The sequence below is a fragment of the Colletes latitarsis genome, unplaced genomic scaffold, assembly GCF_051014445.1.
Source record: "Colletes latitarsis isolate SP2378_abdomen unplaced genomic scaffold, iyColLati1 scaffold0030, whole genome shotgun sequence".
In the NCBI taxonomy this organism is placed as follows: Eukaryota; Metazoa; Arthropoda; class Insecta; order Hymenoptera; family Colletidae; genus Colletes; species Colletes latitarsis.
This window is the reverse complement of record NW_027488380.1, coordinates 1,272,034-1,282,787: the sequence shown is the minus strand read 5'-3', so window position 1 is coordinate 1,282,787 and position 10,754 is coordinate 1,272,034.

Sequence of the window (10,754 nt, the reverse complement as noted above, 5' to 3'; positions counted from 1 at the left end):
ACTGCTTGCTCGCTAGCACACTGCACGCTTACTAGCTTACTGCCTGCTTACTAACTTACTGCTTGCTAACCAGATTATTCCTTGCGTACTATCTTACTGGTTGCTTGCTAGGTTACTGCTTGCTTACTGGCTTACTGGTTGCTCTCTAGCTTACAGCTTGCTTACAATTATACTGCCTCCTTTCTAGCTTCCTCCTCGCCTACTAGCTCACTGCTTGCTTGCTTACCTGCTGCTTGCTTTCAGGCTTGCTACTTGCTTACTAGCTTACTACGAGCTACCTAGATAACTGTGTTCTTACCATCTTACTGCTTGCTAACAAGCGTACTGGCTGCTTACTATTTAACTGCTTGCTCAATAGTTAACTGCTGTCTTACTAGCTCACTGCCTGCTTACTAGCTTACTGCATGCTTACTAGCTTGCTGCTTGCTCACTAGCTTGCTGCTTACATTATAGCTTACTGCTTGCTTACTAGCTGACTACTCGCTTACAAGCTCACTGCTTGCACACTAGCTTGCTGCTTGCATTCTTGCTTACAGCTTACTTACAAGCATACTGCTTTCTTACTAGCTACCAGCTTTCTGACTAGACTGCTGCCTGCATACAAGCTTACTGCTTCCTTAGTAACTTACTGCATGCTTTCTATCTTAGTGCTTGATTATTAGATTGCTGCTTGCTTTCTAGCTTACTGCTTGCTAACTAGCATACTGCTTCTTTACAAGCTTTCTCCTCGCTTACTAGCTCACTGATTACTTACTAGCTTACTGGCTGCTTAATAGCTTACAGCTAGCTTAATCGCTAAATGCTGGCTTACTACCTTGCTGCTTGCTTACAAGCTTGCTCCTTGCTTACTGGCGAACTGCCACCTTACTAACTAACTGCCTCCTTACTAGCCTGCTGCTTCCTTACTAGCAAAGTGCTTTGTTACTATCTTACTGCGTGCTCGCTAGCTTACTGCTTCCTTAGTTGCTTCTTGCTTGCTTACCAAGATACTGCTTTACTACAAACTTACTTCTTCCCTACTAACTAACTGCATTTTTACTAGCCTGTTGCTTGCTTACTAGCATACTGCTCTGATACCTACTTACAGCTTGCTTATTAGCATACTGCTTGCTTACTACCTAACTGCTTTCTGACAACACACCTGCTTTCTTCTTAACTTTCTGCTTTCTTACTAGCCAGCTGCTTGCTTACTAGCTCACTGCTTGCCTTCCAGCTTACCGCTTGCTAACTAGCGTACAGCTTCCTTGCTAGCTTCCCCCTCGCTTACTAGCTCACTGCTTGCCTACTAACATACTGCTAGCTTACTGGCTTACTGCTTACTTACTAGCTTACTGCTGGGCTACTATCTCAATGCTTGCTTACTAGACTACAGCTTGCTTACTAGAATACAGCTTCCTTACTAGCTTCCACCAGGCTTACTAGCTCACTGCTTGCTTATTAGCTTACTGCGTGCTTACTTGCTTGATACTTTTTTTTTTTTTTTTTTTTTTTTTGTCGTGGGGAAAATCTTCGAAAGACTCCCACCCACCTCCTTGGGGAGAGGTGGGAGGGGTGTGTGGGATTCCCCGCGCCCGTACAACGACAGGCGCGGGACCTACCCACTAAAAACCCCACGGTGACCCTTCGGCACGCTTTGGGAGGATACCGGGAATCGCTCGAAGCATTCTTCCGGTATCCTCCCCGTGCCCGCGCTTTCGCGCCCATCCCCCGGGGGGACAATCGGTCCCCCCAGTAGACACACTGCATCATAGCCTCATAGTGGCGGGACGGGGCCACTCCATCCCGCCGCTATCCGTCCCGGGGCCGCGTTTAGTGGCGGCTGCGAGCCCCAACTCGCAACCGCCCGCGACCCCGTTTCCACCCCTCGGCGGCCGGGCGTTCATGGCCGCACCAGACCGCCGAGGGTGCCTCCCCTTGCGTCGGACCGGTAGGGGGAGGCACTCCTACCCCCAACCGGTCCGACCCGGCGCCGCCTGGCGGGAGGAGGGTCCTGAGGGGACCCCCCACCCAGCCTAGGTCATCCGCCACGCCGAGGCGGCCGCCCGCGACGCCTCGCGACCGGGCGACGACCTCGGGCCACCGCACGAGCGCGAGCTTCAGCGCGCCGCTGAAGCTCGCGCTCCCTCCCCGCGGCCTCCTTCTGCAACATTACGTTCTCGCAGAAGGAGGCCACGGCCCTCCACTTCTCCTCGCTGCCGAGCATGGCGCGCACCACGCCCGGCAGCGAGACATCCCGCCCGACGACGCCGACCAGGACACGGCGCTCCCCCTCCCACGCGGGGCATACCTCCAGGGTATGATCCGCCGTGTCCTGCTCAGCGTTGCAGTGGCAGCAACGCGCCGTCGGCTCCTTCCCTATCCGGCACAGGTATCTTCCGAAGCTGCCATGCCCGGAAAACACCTGTGCCAGCCGGTAGGTGAGGCTGCCATGGCCTCTGTCCAGCCACTCCTTCAGGAGTGGCCGAACAGCCCCGACAGTCCGATGCCCCGCGGTTGGCAGAGCCAGCCGCTCCTGCCACGCGAGCAACACGGACTGCCGGGCCTGGCGCTTCAAATCGCCCCAAGCAGGTTCCTGCCCGCCCGGGACCGCCCCCACCCCCGCGCGACGGTCGACGCGGTGCCGGTACATCACCGCGTGCGACCGCGCGAGCAGGTCCATGGGCGGCATCCCCGCTAGAACCGTCGCCGCCTCATGTGACATGGTCCGATACCCGCGGACGACCCTGAGCGCCATGCGTCTCTGCACCCGACGCAGCATAGTCATGCTGCGCCGGGAGGCAGCCAGGTCGCCCGCCCAGACGGGGGCACCGTATAGGGCCACCGACTGGACCATTGCCACATAGAGGCGACGAACTCGGCCCGCCGGGCCCCCCAGGTTGGGCAGGATCCGGCCCAGAGCCGCAACCATCCTTTCCAACCGGGGCACCAGGCAGCGGAAATGCTCCTTGAAACGCCAGTGGCTATCGAGGATCAGCCCTAGATACCTGATCTGGGGCTTCACCTCGATGTCAGCCCCACCCACCCGGATCAGAGGGGGTGGCGGATCCTGCCGAGGTGAATGAAACGCAATCACCTCGTTCTTATGGACCGCCACCGTCATCCCCATCCCCCTGATCCGGTCGACGACGCGTTGCGACCCCTCCTCCGCGCGACGCATGGCCCTTCCCCAGTGCGCCCCGACGGCCAGCACCAGTGTGTCATCCGCATAACACACCGTGCTGACGCCGTCGGGGAGGCCGGCCCGCAACACCGAGTCGTACGCGATGTTCCACAGGAGTGGCCCGAGGACCGACCCCTGCGGAACACCGCAGTACACCTCCCTCCGCATATCACCATCCCGGCCCGGATACTCGATCCACCTGCCGCGGAGATAATCCCCGACGACCGCCCTGAGACAAGGGGGGACTCGATGATATTCGAGTCCCCTCCTTATCTCTTCCCAGGGGAGGGTGTTAAAGGCATTGGCAATATCCAAGGATATTGCCAATGCCACCCCTCCCCGGGAGACGGCCGCCTCCGAGAGGGCCCTCACACGACCTATCGCGTCGATAGTCGATCGGCCCCCCCGGAAACCGAACTGGCAGTCGGCCAGACCGGGATCACCCCGCCACAGGTGCTCGACTACTAGCCTTCTGCTTGCTTACTTGCTTACTGGTTGCTTACTGTCTTAGTGTTTGCTTACTAGCATACTGCTTCCTTACTAGCTTCCTGCTTGCTCACTAGCTCGCTGCTCGTTTACTAGATCACTGCTTGCATATTAGCTTACTGCTTGCTTAGAAGCTAATTGCTTTCATACCAGCTTACTGGTTGCTTACTAGCTTACTGCTTGCTTACTAGCATACTGCTACCTTACTAGCTCCCTGCTCGCTTACTAGCTCAATGCTTGCTTACCAGCTTACTGCCTTTTTACTAGCTTACCGCTAGCTTGCTCGCTTACTGCTTGCTTTCTAGGTTCCTGCTTGCTTACTAGCTTACTGCTAGCTTACTTTCTTTTTTTTTTTTGTCGTGGGGAAAATCTTCGAAAGACTCCCTCCCACCTCTTTGGGGAGAGGCGGCAGGGGTGTGTGGGATTCCCAGCGCCCGTAGAATGACAGACGCGGGACCTACCCACTAAAAACCCCACGGTGACCCTTCCGCATGATTTGGGAGGATACCGGGAATCGCTCGAAGCATTCTTCTGGTATCCTCCCCGTGCCCGCGCTTTGCGCCCATCCCAGGGGGGAACAAACGGTCCCCCCGGTAGACACTCTGTCTCATAGCGGCAGGATGGGGCCACTCCATCCCGCCGCTATCCGTCCCGGGGCCGCGATTAGTGGCGGCTGCAAGCCCCAACTCGCTACCGCCTGCGACCCCGTTTCTATCCCTCTGCGGCCGGGAGCTCATGGCCACCGAGGGTGCCTCCCCGAGGGTGCCTCCCCGTGGGCCGGACACACCCGGTCCGACCCTTCGCCGCCTGGCGGGAGGAGGCTCCCTTCAGGGCCCCCCTCTCAGCCAGGGTCATCCGTCGCGCAAAGACGGCCGCCCGCGACGCCAGGCGCCTAGGCGACGCCCTCGCGCCACCATACGAGCGCGAGTCTCAACGCGCCGCTGAAGCTCGCGCTCCCTTCCCGCGGCCTCCTTCTGCAGCATCACGGTCTCGCAGAAGGAGGCCACGGCCCTCCACTTCCTCTCGCAGCCGAGCATGGCACGCACCACACCCGGCAGCGAGACTTCCCGCCCGATGACGCCGACTAGGACACGACGCTCCCCCTCCTAGGCTGGGCATACCTGGAGGGTATGATCAGCCGTGTCCTGCTCGGCGTCACAATGACAGCAACGCGCCGTCGGCTTCTTTCCTATCCGGCACAGGTATCTTCCGAAGCTGCCATGACCGGAAAATACCTGTGCCAGCCGGTAAGTGAGGCTTCCATGGCCTCTGTCCAGCCACTCACTCAGGAGTGGCCGAACAGCCCCGACTGTCCGGTTCCCCGCGGTTGGCAGGGCCAACCGCTCCTGCCACCTGAGCACCACGAACTGCCGGGCCTGACGCTTCAAATCGTCCCAAGCAGGTTCCTGCTCTCCCAGAACCGCCACCACTCCCGCGCAACGGTCGATACGATGACGATACGTCATCGCGTGCGACCGCGCGAGGAGATCCATGGGCGGCATCCCCGCAAGAACCGTCGCCGCCTCATGCGACACGGTCCGGTAGCCGCGGACGACCCTCAGCGCAATCCGCCTCTGCATCAGACGCAGCATCGTCATGCTGCGCCGGGAGGCCGCCAGGTCGTCCGCCCAGACGGAGGCCCCGTATAGGGCCACTGACTGAACCATTGCCACATAGCGGCGGCGAACTCGTCCCGCCGGGCCCCCCAGGTTGGGGAGGATCCGGCCTAAAGCCGAGACCATCCTCTCCAACCGGGGAACCAGGCAGCGGAAATGCTCCTCGAAGCGCCAGTGGCTATCGAGGAACAGCCCCAGATACCTCATCCGGGGCTTCACCTCGATATCAGCCCCACCCACCCCGATCAGAGGGGGTGGCGGATCTTGCCGAGGTGAATGGAACGCTATCACCTCGGCCTTATGGACCGCCACCGTCATCCCCATCGCCCTGATCCGGTCGACGTCGCGTTGCGCCCCCTCCTCGGCGAGGCGCTTGGCCCTCCCCCACTGAGCCCCGACGGCCAGCACCAGTGTGTCATCTGCGTAACACACGGCACTGACGCCGTCGGGGAGGTCGGCCCGCAACACCGCGTCGTACGCGATGTTCCACAGGAGTGGCCCGAGGACCGACCCCTGCAGAACCCCGCAGTACACCTCCCTCCGCATATCACCATCCCGGCCCGGATACTCGATCCACCTGCCACGGAGATAATCCCCGACGACTGCCCTGTGATAAGGGGGGGCCCGATGATATTCGAGCCAGGGAAGGGTGTTAAACGCGTTGGCAATATCCAGCGATACCGCCAGCGCCACCACTCCCCGGAAGACGACCGATTCCGAGAGGGCCCTGACACGACTGATCGCGTCGACCGTAGACCGGCCCCCCCCCCACCCCCCGGAAACCGTACTGGCAGTCGGCCGGGCCCGGAGCAACTCGCGACAGGTGCTTAACAAGGCGGGCAGCAATCACTCGCTCGAATAGCTTGCGGACCTCGTCGAGGAGACAGATGGGCCGGTATGCGGATGGAGACTCCGCGGGCCGACCCTCCTTCCGGAGAAGGACCATCCTCTCCACCTTTCAAGTGGGGGAGAATCGCCCGTCCCTCAGGCATCGGTTAAACAACCGCCTGAGGTCGGCCCCAAAGACGCCGTGGGTTAAGACCCAAACCCGGCCGACACACCATCCGGGCCCGGGGCCGTGTTACGCGCCCCGAGCCGTCTGATGGCCGCGGCCAGCTCCCCCTGCGTGACCCCCGGCTCGGCCACCCACTCCAACGGGGCCGTCGCCTTTGCCGGAGGGCGTGGTCCTATCTCCCCAATTGCGAAGAGAGTATTGATCACGTGCTCTAGCAGCCGAGGTTCAAGACCCTCGGTGATGGGGGGCGCCCACGGGCGGAGCTTGATCAGCACCACCTTATAAGGGCGCCCCCAAGGGTCGTCATCAAGGGTCTCGAGGAGCTCCTTCCATGCTCGGGTCTTGGCCCGTTTGATGGCGACCTGCAGAGCCATCCGCGACATGCGGTATGCCTCATACAGGTCATCTGCCCTCGCTCGCGCCACGCTATCGTCTCTCCGTAGAGGACGGCCTGCGCGGACACATGCGTCTCGCGTTTCCGCGATCGCGGCCGACCACCAGTACACCGCCCGGCGATGAGAAGCCCGCTCGACCCGGGGCATCGCCGCGTCACATATGTTCGCAACCATCCCCCGAGCCGGGCGACCTCCTCCTCTATACTCGGCAACACGGCCGCCCCCTGCGGCCAAGTTGCAGCGAGGGCACCTGTCATCAGGGCGTCCTTGGCCAGGCGCCGAAGCGCCCAGCGGCGCGGCGGGGTACCACCCGGATGGTGGTGTCGGGATGCATCCCCCGCGGCGGCAGAGACCTCCATCCGGATATACCGGTGGTCCGATAGTGTCTCTGCCCCCGCGACCACGTGCCACCCCGACACCATGCGCACGGCTTTGGGGGTCGCGCATCCACGATAGACCCCCCATATCGCCGCACACACGTGTGCTCCGACCCCCGGTTCAGTAACCGAAGGTCGAGCCCCGCCGCCCAGTCGCCCATGATCCCGCCGCGAACGGAAGTCCTCGGGGACCCCCACGCCACCGTCTTGGCGTTGAAGTCCACCAGGACCAGCACCGTCCAGGCCGCGCAGCGCTGCACGCATGCCGCGACCGCTGCGAGGCGAGATGTAGCACCCAACCACGGCGACCCACCCCCAGTCCACGGCGACGAATCCCCGACCGCGCCCCAGCATGGAGAACGGCGGGGATTCGTCGCCACCTCCCCATACCGTCGCCACCAAGCCGTCCGCGTCGCCCACCCAGTGAGGGTGATCAGGGTCGCGGTACGGCTCGGCGGCGACAGCCAGGCCCCCCCCCCCACTAAGCGAGGGCTAGGGACATCATATCCTGTGCCGCGCGGTAGTGGTTGAGGTTGGCCTGGAGGAGGTGGCGGGGCGCCATTAATTACCCACCGCCCCAGCCTGCTCCCGGCTGTCCGTCCACGTGGCTCCGTCCACCTCCATGGTGGACGATGCCACCGCCCGCGGCGCCGGAGCCGGAAAGGCCCGCCTCTTCCTGTCCTTCCGGGAGGGGGGAGAGCACTTCCTGCTCCCCACCCTGTGGTCGGCTGGCATCCCCCTGTCCGCACATAGCGGGCAGCGGTTGGCCGCCGAGCACTGGCTCGTGCGGTGGTCCTTCGCCCCACAGCGGTAACATTGACCGCTGCGGTGCACCGGCGAGGTGCACCACTGCCTCACATGCCCTAATTCGTGGCAGCGGTGACACTGGAGCGGGCGCGGCGCGAGTGGAGATACTCGCGCCGAAACCAACCCCACCAAAACCTTCCCGAATTCCGCCAATTTATGGGCGGCGGTGAGGGGGCAGCGGACCCACACGGACCCCAGGCCGGAAGGAGATCTGCGGATCTCCCCGACCCGCAAGTCCCCCTCAGGGCAATCCCCCGCCCTTGCTAGGGCACGCGCCACGTCCTCCGCGGTGACCGAGTCCTCCAGCCCACACACGCGCATCTCCGTGCGTTTCGTGGGACGGGAGACCCGGACACCCCGCTCGCCCAGCTGCTCCCGGTGCCTCTGGGCGAGTCGGTCCGCCTTCACGCCGCCGTCTGGACCGGGGATCTCCAGCAGGAGACCCCCAGTCACGGCCCGCTTCGCCCTCACGGAAGCGATGCCAAGCTCTTCCAGGGACACATTGTTCCTGGCGTGCCGCATCGCCTCCGCGAGGGTCAGGTCGCCCCCCTACGCAACGGTAAGCGCTAACGCTGCCGTTTTGAGGGGGGCGGCCAAGTCGCGCCTTCGCGGCCTTTCCTTTGGCCGCGGGCGGCGGGGGCGTAGGCTGCGCCTGCGAGGCCTTCCTCGCCGCCCTCCTCGCCCTTCGCCCCACCACCTCGCTCCACGACACCCCTCCTTGGGGCGGTGCCGCGGAGGTCGCGGGAACCGGGACCACGGTTACGCTTCCCCCCTTGGGGGTCACGACCCGAGGTCCCTAAGTCGCCACGGTGGGCGGAGCCTTCGCTCCTCCCACCTTCGCCTTCCCCGGCCGTGCCGGCTCTAGTCGGGGTGGCACCACCGTCCCGCTGACCGCTCTTCCGAGGAGGAGCTTCTCCCGAAAGGCGGCCAGCCTCTTGTCAATCATGTCCCCTATCCTCCTCAGGAGATCGTCCTCTGAGGAGGACGGGGACCTCTGCGCGGGCGGAGTGCGGGTGGAAAGGCCCGTGTGGGCCCGCACCACCTCCGCCGCACTCCGCTTCATAACGACCGCAGGAGGGCGCGGCGTAGGAGGAGGGAGGACAGGAGGGAGGGCCGCGCTGTTCCAGCGCGCCTTTGCCCTCTACCTCCCCTGTCGCTCCACCTCCAACAGGAGCTGCAGACGGGCGTTCCGCCCGCTTAGCTCCCGCGCCGCGTCCCTCATCATTCGGGCAACCTCCCTCAGAGCCTCTGCCCCGACGCTCCTCTGCCCCTTAAAGGAGCAGGCAACGGCCACTTTCTCCACTCGTCTCAGGGACGAGGAGATCCTCTCCGATATCTCCTCGGTCACCTCGTCCCTGTGGCAACTCATCCGGACAACCGGGCTCATCGCCCTGCCCACTCCATTGTCCCGTCATCTTTCTCTTGGAGCCTATGAGGCTCCTGGTGGAGGAGAAGGATGAGACTGACGCAGTCTCGTCGTCCTCCTCCACCCTCCACGAAGCCGGGCCAGGCGCTGGAGGCGGCGTGAGCGCCGTCACTCCAGTCCCAACACCGCTTTCGTCCTCCCCCTCTGACTTACCCCGTCCCATCCCCATTTTAATTTACTCCATATTATTCCCACGAGCAGGTCGGAAAAAAAGGTCCGCCCGGGCAGAGCCGCCTTACCCGGGTAAGCCTATATACTCCGGGGGTTCGGCAGGTGCCCCGGAGGTGGTCGCTTGGGATTGGGCCTCCTCCCCCAACCATGCGTCCCATCGCCGGGCACCATAACTTAGGAGTGGAGGGCGATTTTATAGAGTCGCCATACTCGCGGTCCCGGGCGGTTAAGCCAAGGCCCCCGTTCCTGCTGCCGTCACGTACCATTCACAAAACCAAAAAAGGAATTGTGAATGGGTCTTTGTGACGACCAACAGGAGGCTTACGGTGTGATAAGCATCAGGTACCCGGGGTCGATAAGCCCCGTACTGCGGCCGACGATTGCCGGACACAGCCCCTGAGGGGTACTGCTGGCTTACTTGCTTGTTGCTTGTTTGCTAGCCTGCTGCTTGCTTTCTAGCTTAGTGCTTCCTGACTAGCTTCCTGCTTGCTTACTAGCTCACTGCTCGCTTACTAGATCACTGCTTGCATATTAGCTTACTGCTTCCTTAGAAGCTAATAGCTTTCATACCAGCTTACTGCTTGCTTACTAGCTTACTGGTTGCTTACTAGCTTACTGCTTGCTTACTGGCATACTGCTTTCTTTCTAGCTAATTGCTTTCTTACTAGCTAACTGCTTCCTTACTAGCCTGCTGCTTGCTTACTAGCTTTGTTTAAGTATCGCGTGAGTCCGAGGCGTAGAAACTCGGCCGCGATGCCTGTATCTGTATTGAATTCGCGTAATTCTAGATGGTTGTGCTGACGTGGAAATTTTCCATCGTTCAGATTAGTATACCGGGGTTATTGACGTGGTTTTTCAAGCTAGCTTCACTGAAATTCTCGAGTTTTGGAACAAATTCTAGGAATTGTGTTGTTAGCGCCGAGAAAGAGAGAGAAAAGAGATCTATCGGAGAAAGATCAATAGACGAAACGCGGCAGCACAGCGCCGTGGCCACGCGGCTGGTAGCAGCCCGGGCCCAGCAATGCGAGACGTAGCTACCTGGTTCTGCGCTTGCGCGACGGAGCCGGCCGCAGCCGTCGCTGCTTGCAGATCGTCACGGTTCATTCTTGAGCCGTCGGCGGTCGAGAGCGGACTCTGTGACGGTCGCGTTCCCATTTACCTACGAGCTTCGAGGAAGATGAGTCGATCTCACTCCTCGTAATAGAATCAGTTTGCGGACAAACAATTTATAGGAAAATCTCATCATAGCGACTGGAGATTTTGCCCAGAAAAAGGACCATCTGCCTGACGTTGCAGCGATC